Raw genomic sequence first — 7,500 nt, forward strand, 5'->3', positions numbered from 1 at the left:
AATTTTAACAAGCATGAAACCTATCACTTGATATTGGAAAATTGTATGGTGATAACATGATTCTTTGAGTTGGTTGATGTTTGCTAGAGATTAAGGCCATAATCCTTAGTATATATTTTGCTAATTTAAAAGATTCATGTGTTTAACTAGTGTTCTTGAGCTTGTCTATTTTACTAGATTTTAGGTGGTTAGTTTGTTGTTTTCATGCTAGCTTTCCTTTAATTATGAGATTAGGTAGTTTTGACAAACTTACTAATCTATGGTTATTATCTTGAAAAACACCCATCATGATGTTGTGTTGTTAGTATTAGGTTGCCTTGATTGGAATTTAATATTGATGCTTAATACATGATGTTTGCCATTATCATTGTTATTTTGTCACTAAGTTTAAGTGGATGCATAGTCTAAGTAGTCTTGTTTGGATTGATTGTTAGTTGTATTTTATTTTCTTTGTTATTGTTATATGTTAGTTTAGTAATTTGAAAAACCAATTTGATTGCTTGTTTGGTTAAATTAATTACAAAGATTTATTATCAAAAGTTCGCCGTGTCCATGGATTGACACTCAGTTCTTACCGATACTTTGCTACAAGTGATAGGTACACTTGCCTTTCGTGTGTGGTTTGGTTGTTGGTGAAAACCATTTTTAAAACCCGATTTGTGTGGAACTTTTATCCAAATTTATATATATATTCACACACGTCAAGTTTTTGGCGCCGTTGCCGGGGACACGGTGTTTTACTTTTGAAAACGATACGAGTAATTGATTTGCCATGTTGATATTTTGCTCTATGTTATTTTAGTTTATTTCATTTTTATTCATCTTATTTTATTTTATTAGTTATATTTTTAGGTAGTTTTCCGAGTCTTGTTTGTTTCCATTCCGTGTTTCTTTCGGGTGATGCATGCCACCACACCCGGTCCTGATCTTGTTTCCTCCCTTTCCGAACCCGAGCGACATCTTCGAGAAGGTTTGAGGAGGAGAGCACGCGAGATTGCCGAGGTCATTGAAAATGAAGTTGTGGAGGACGACGCAAATCCCGAGGTTGAAGAAATGGCGGACTCGAACAATCAAGGTCGCATGGATGACTTCGCCACGCCGTCCCTCGATGGCTACGGCAGCATTGTTACAGAGCCCGAGATTAGCGTGAGTTTCGAGATCAAGTCGAGTATTATTCATATGGTCGAAAATTCCGTTTCTTTCCATGGCCTCTCGAACGAGGACCCTCATTCTCATGTTGCGCATTTCCTTCGATTATGTGCGACATTCAAAATTCAAGGGTGTATGGACGATGCCGTGAGACTCCGACTTTTTCCGTTCTCACTTCGCGGGGCTGCCTTGGAGTGGTTAGAGGCACTCCCTTCCGGTTCCATCACCACTTGGAACCAATTGGTTGAGTAGTTTCTTCTTCAGTACTTCCCACCCGATAAAACTGCAAGATACCGGGAAAAAATCACTTGTTTTCGTGTTGATGATGACGAGTCACTTCATGCTGCATGGGAGAGGTTCAAGGGCTTGTTGAGAAAATGTCCTCATCACGGTTTGAGTCGCGGTCTTCAGTGTCGTACGTTCTTTGATGCTTTATCCGGAGCACAGAAGCAGGCCGTTGATCAGGTTGCGGGAGGAGATTTCGGTAGGTGTACTCCCAACGAGGCGTTGGATGTCTTGGAGCGAGCTGCTAAGAAGAGTTTTGCATATAATCCGCCTCGTAGTATTCCTTCCACTAAGGGCGTTCTTCATGTCGATTATAATACCCTTGGTTTCGCTTAGTTAGAAGCCTTGACCAAAAGATTTGACCAGATGTAATCCGATCTGGCTAAGTCTAGCTCTCATTGTGGGGTGTGTGACAGGATACACCAGACCAGTCAGTGCCAGCAGGCCATGGTGGTGGAGGATGTTGACTTTGTGGGCCGCCAAAACAATGCCTACAGCAACCCCTATAACCCGGGATGGAGAAACCACCCAAATTTCAGCTGGAAAGATAATGGTGGCTCTCAAAATCAGAATCAAAATCAAAAGCCACCAGGGTTTGACCGAAATCCAAATTACCAGAATCAACCCCAAAACCAATCTTACCAGTAAAAGCCTCAGTTTCAGGGTTCCAGCAGTAGTGGTCAGTCTAGTGGTTGGTCTAGTGTTGAAAATCTTTTGACTCAGCTTTTGGCTAAAACCGAGACCTCAAACAAACTGGCTGAACAGAGGAACCTGAAGATTGATGAGACTTTCCAGAGACACGATCTCGAGTTGAGGAATCAGAAAGCGTCCATTCAGACCATTGAGAATCAGGTTGGACAGATTGCTCAGCTCCTCTCTACGAGACCACAGGGTAGCCTTCCGAGTAACACTGAGATTAATCTGAATGCCGAGGCTAAGGCGATTACCCTGAGGAGTGGTAGATCCACCATTCCTGTTGATGCATCGGTTTCCACACCAAAACCGATTGCCAATGAGATCGAGACTGAGACTCCTGGTGAGGTGCACCCGAGGGCAACCCAGAAAGTACCGCATAAACCAGTGAGCCAGTCAGGACTTATGTTCCTCCTATTCCATACCCATGCCGTTTGAAGAAGCAGAAGATGGAAGAACAGTACGGGAAATTCTTAGAACTTTTTAAGCAGCTTCACATTAATCTTTCGTTTCTCGATGCGTTGAAAGAAATGCCTAAGTATGCTATGTTTCTGAAAGAGGTCCTCTCGAATAAGAAGAAATTAGAGGAGCTTTTTTGTGTGACTTTGAATGAGGAGTGTTCAGAGGTCCTTCAGAATAAACTGCCCAAAAAAATGATAGATCCGGGCAGTTTTACCATTCCATGTTTGATCGGTAGTTTGTCGGTTAGTAACGCTTTAGCAGACCTAGGTGCTAGCATTAACTTGATGCCTTATTCTGTTTTTGCAAAGCTAGACCTGGGTGAGCCTAAGCCTACTCGCATGAGCATTCATCTTGCCGACCGCTCGCTGAAATACCCGAGAGGTATAGTTGAGAATATGCTTGTGAAAATCGACAAATTTGTGTTTCCTGTTGACTTTGTGATATTGGACATGGATGAAGATAAAAATGTACCACTCATCCTAGGTCGACCTTTCCTAGCCATTGCTAGAGCTCTCATTGATGTTTACACCGGCAGACTCACTCTTAGAGTTGGAGACGAGGAGGTGACCTTTGATATAGGGAGATCCATGCGCCACCCACATGATCATGATGACGTGCTTTACATTGATACTGTTGATTCTTGCGGTTGTGAGCACGTACAGGACACATGTGAGGAGGACTCTTTGGATACTCAGTTGTGTGTTGGAGGGATTTGTGACTTGGTCAGTGGACCTCTATTTGAGGAGTTGGTCTGTGGTGTGGATCATGAGCCTCCTGAGTGTTTAGAGAGGATTGAGGATGTTGATCGCGTTGCCGAGCCTAAGGAAAAACCTTCTGTTGCGGACCCACCATCTATCGAGCTAAAGGAACTCCCGTCCCATTTGGAGTATGCCTTTTTGGAGGATGGGTCCCGCTTGCCTGTTATCATTTTTGTTAGTTTGTCGAGGGAGGAGAAGGTAAAGTTGCTCACAGCTTTGAAAAGGCACAAGCACGCGATCTCCTGGAAGATCATGGATATAAAAGGGATCAGCCCATCCTTTTGTACCCATAAGATCTTGATGGATGAGGAGTATAAACCCGTGGTGCAGCACCAACAGCGTCTCAACCCTAATATGCCAGACGTTGTGAAGAAAGAGGTTATCAAGCTTCTCGATGCTGGATTGATTTATCCGATATCTGATTCCCCATGGGTGAGCCCGGTGCAGGTCGTCCCGAAAAAGGGCGGTATGACGGTTGTTGTGAATGAGAAGAATGAGTTGATTCCTACGCGTACCATCACGGGATGGAGAGTTTGCATTGACTACCGCAAACTCAACGATGCCACGAGGAAAGACCATTTTCCACTCCTCTTCATTGACCAGATGTTGGAGCGACTGTCGGGAAAGATGTACCATTGCTTTCTTGACAGTTTCTCGGGATACTTTCAGATCCCCATCTCTCCTGAGGATCAGGAGAAGACGACATTCACATGTCCCTATGGCACAATCGCCTACCGGCGGATGCCCTTTGGACTGTGTAATGCCCCAGCCACATTTCGAGGACTCCATGGAGGTTTTCATGGATGATTTTTCTGTCTTCGGGAGTTCTTTTGATCATTGTTTGAGAAATTTAGAGAGAATGCTGGCCTGATGTGAGGAGGCCAACCTTGTTTTAATTGGGAGAAATGCCACTTCATGTTGAAGGAGGGCATTGTGTTAGGGCATAAGATTTCACAGGCGGGGCTTGAGGTTGATCGAGCCAAAGTTGACACCATTTCGAAGCTCCCGCCACCGAATTCGGTGAAGTCTATTAGGAGTTTTCTCGGTCACGCGGGATTTTATCAGCGATTCATAAAGGACTTTTCCCAAATCGCCCGCCCGATGACGAAACTCCTCGAGAAAGATGCCCCGTTCTTTTTCTCCTCCGAATGTCTTCGAACGTTCGAGCTGTTGAAGGAGAAATTGGTGAATGCCCCTATCATGGTTGCCCCCGACTGGTCCTCGCCATTCGAGTTGATGTGTGTTGCGAGTGGCTTTGCAGTCGGGGCGGTTTTAGGTCAAAGGCGGGATAAGCACTTTCACCCGATTTATTATGCGAGTAGGACACTGAACGATGCTCTGGAGCATTCCACGACCACTGAAAAGGAGCTCCTTGCTGTTGTCTTCGCATTCGATAAATTTCATTCTTATATTGTCCTTTCTAAGACCATTGTGTTCACGGATCATGCAGCCCTTCGTTATCTGTTCATTAAACAAGATGCGAAGCCGAGACTTAGTCGTTGGATTTTATTGCTACAGGAGTTTGACATTGAAATTTGTGACAAAAAGGGTGCTGAAAATGTCGCGGCCGACCACCTCTCCCGTCTTGAGTGCTCAGCTTCATCGTAACAAGTGGGGGTTCATATAAATGACCATTTCCTGCACGAGTTCCTCATGCATATCGAAACACGGGATGAGGATCACCCTTGGTTCGCTGACATTGCGAATTTTCTTGCTAGTGGGATCGTGCTTAAGGGTCTGACTCACCAGAAAAAGAAGAAATTCTTTTCTGATGTGAAGCATTATTTTTGGGAGGATCCTTACTTGTTTCGTGTTGGTTCCGATCAGCTCGTGCGTAGGTGTGTGTATGGTGATGAGGCTCGAAAGATCTTGTAACACTGCCACGAAGGCCCGACCGGAGGACACCATGGAGCCACATCCATGGCGAAGAAGGTCTTTGACACCGGTTTTTTCTGGCCAACCATCTTCCGTGACGCTCATGACATGGTGCAGTCTTGTGATGCTTGCCAGATGGCGAGCAACATCTCATCACGAGATGAGATGCCCCAGAAACCGATTTAGGTATGCGAGGTTTTTGATGTCTGGGGCATCGACTTCATGGGACCTTTCCCGACTTCTTTCAGTTACCGTTACATCCTAGTGGCCATTGATTATGTTTCGAAATGGGCCGAGGTGCAAGCCTTGCCCACAAATGATGCTAGGTCTGTGGTGAAATTCTTGAAGAAGTTGTTCACCCGCTTTGGTGCCCCGAAAGCACTGATTAGTGACCGAGGTACACATTTTTGTAATGCCTAGTTGGAAAAGGCATTGTCCTGAGATGGTGTCCATCATCACTTCTCTACACCATATCACCTGCAGACGAGTGGGCAGGTTGAGGTCACGAATCGGGGCATCAAGAGGATCTTAGAGAAAACGGTTAGTCAGAACCGTAAGGATTGGTCCGAGAAATTGGATGACGCACTGTGGGCTTTCCGTACCGCCTACAAAACACCGATTGGTACGACACTGTTTAAATTGGTGTACGGAAAAGCGTGTCATCTCCCTGTTGAACTCGAGCATAAGGCATATTGGGCATTAAAAATTGTACATCTTGATCTTGCATGCGCGGGTAAAAACAGGATGGGTCAGTTGCATGAGCTTGAGGAGTTGAGAGGCCAAGCTTATGAGAATTCACGGATTTACAAGGAGAGGATCAAAAAGCTTCATCAAGCCCGGTTGAAGGACCACAAACAATTCCAAGCGGGCGATCGTGTTTTGCTGTATAATTCTCGCCTTCGTTTATTCCCCGGGAAGTTGAAATCCCGATGGTCCGGCCCCTTTAGTGTGAGACAGGTATTTGACTACGGTACCATTGAGATTGGCCATGAGGATGGACGCATCTTCAAGGTGAACGGTCACCATTTGAAACACTATTTGGGTGAGCCGGTCGAGACAGTTTTGGAGGTTGTTGATCTCCACCCCATGACTTAAGTGTGGGGAGTGTGAGTCTAGCTATCGACTCCGTCAAAATTTAGCATGTTTAGGACTTTGTAGATTTTGCGTGTTTGTTTTATTCTTGTTTGTTTTCGAAGAGTTAAGCTATCTTTGTAGATTTTGTGATTTTATTTATGTTTGATTTGTGTAGACTTTTGTTCATGACTTTGGTTTGTGATGGATGTTATTTGGAATGATGACATTGATTGTGTTTGTGTATTATGTTGTTTGGTGTGGCTTGTTTTGTCTTGCTCTATTGCAGGTGCATGTTGTGGATGTTTATTTGCATGGTTGGCGTTGCCGGGTCTTCCCTGTTGACCCTCCCGGGTCTCTTGTCTGGCAGCCTTGCGGTTTTCAGGGGAGTTTTCTGTTCTCTCTTTTGCACTTACTTTTATAGTTGTTTGTTGTGCAACGAGGGCATTGCACAATTCAAGTGTGGGGAGGGAATTTTGGGAATTTTATGAATTTTGTTTGTCCAAATGTAAAATTTTTTGCAAAACTTCTAAGAAAATTTTTATAGCAAATAATAACCACTAAGCAATTTTAATTCCCCTTTAATTGTTTTGTCAAAGCATAAATCTTTAAGACATTCAAGCCGAAAATCTTTAAAAAGACATACCTTTAAGCATGACAAACAAGATTCACATTCTTACCCTGCAAAAGTTACCTATTCCGCCCGTTTCCGTGAGTTGGCCTCATCATTATTTTTTCTCATGTTTTTGCAGGCAATTGAGTGAGCCGGGTGATTATTGTAAGGTAGAACTTGTTTTTGGGATTGCATTTTAAAACTATATACATATACATGGCATAAACCATTGAGGAATTTAGGATAAACCCTTTGTCTAGCCATTTTTCCACTTATATTTTCCTATTACACGTTATCCGCTTAGTAGCCCATGTTTAGCCTTTTCCCATGTTTTTTCTATTTCACCCTATTTTTATCGCCACTTAGCCATATAGCCTTTTATATTTTCACCCATTTTTGGTTAGAAATCCGGTTCGGCTAAGTTAGTTAGTTTATTGTTGTATTTCTTTCATATTGTATTTTGTTCACTTGGGAAAGCACAATACTATCTTCCAAGTTTGTATGTAAAGTTTTTAGTTTGGCAAAAAAAAAAAAAAAAAAAAACTTGTAAGAAAAGAAGAGAAATTTATGAAGTTAGTTCATCATATTTTAGGT

The 7,500-nt window shown here is 43.4% G+C and overlaps 1 non-coding gene across 1 annotated transcript; it reads right to left on the bottom strand.

The window, feature by feature from the left end:
* Window positions 1-1,439: 1,439 nt before the first annotated feature.
* LOC143586456 (small nucleolar RNA R71) lies at window positions 1,440-1,544 on the bottom strand. Its single transcript, XR_013144710.1, has one exon. It is a non-coding gene; the product is annotated as a small nucleolar RNA R71 (small nucleolar RNA).
* Window positions 1,545-7,500: the final 5,956 nt, after the last annotated feature.

This window comes from Bidens hawaiensis, unplaced genomic scaffold, assembly GCF_021521415.1.
Source record: "Bidens hawaiensis isolate Kalapana, Puna unplaced genomic scaffold, B.hawaiensis_p1.1 tig00034665_1, whole genome shotgun sequence".
NCBI lineage: Eukaryota > Viridiplantae > Streptophyta > Magnoliopsida > Asterales > Asteraceae > Bidens > Bidens hawaiensis.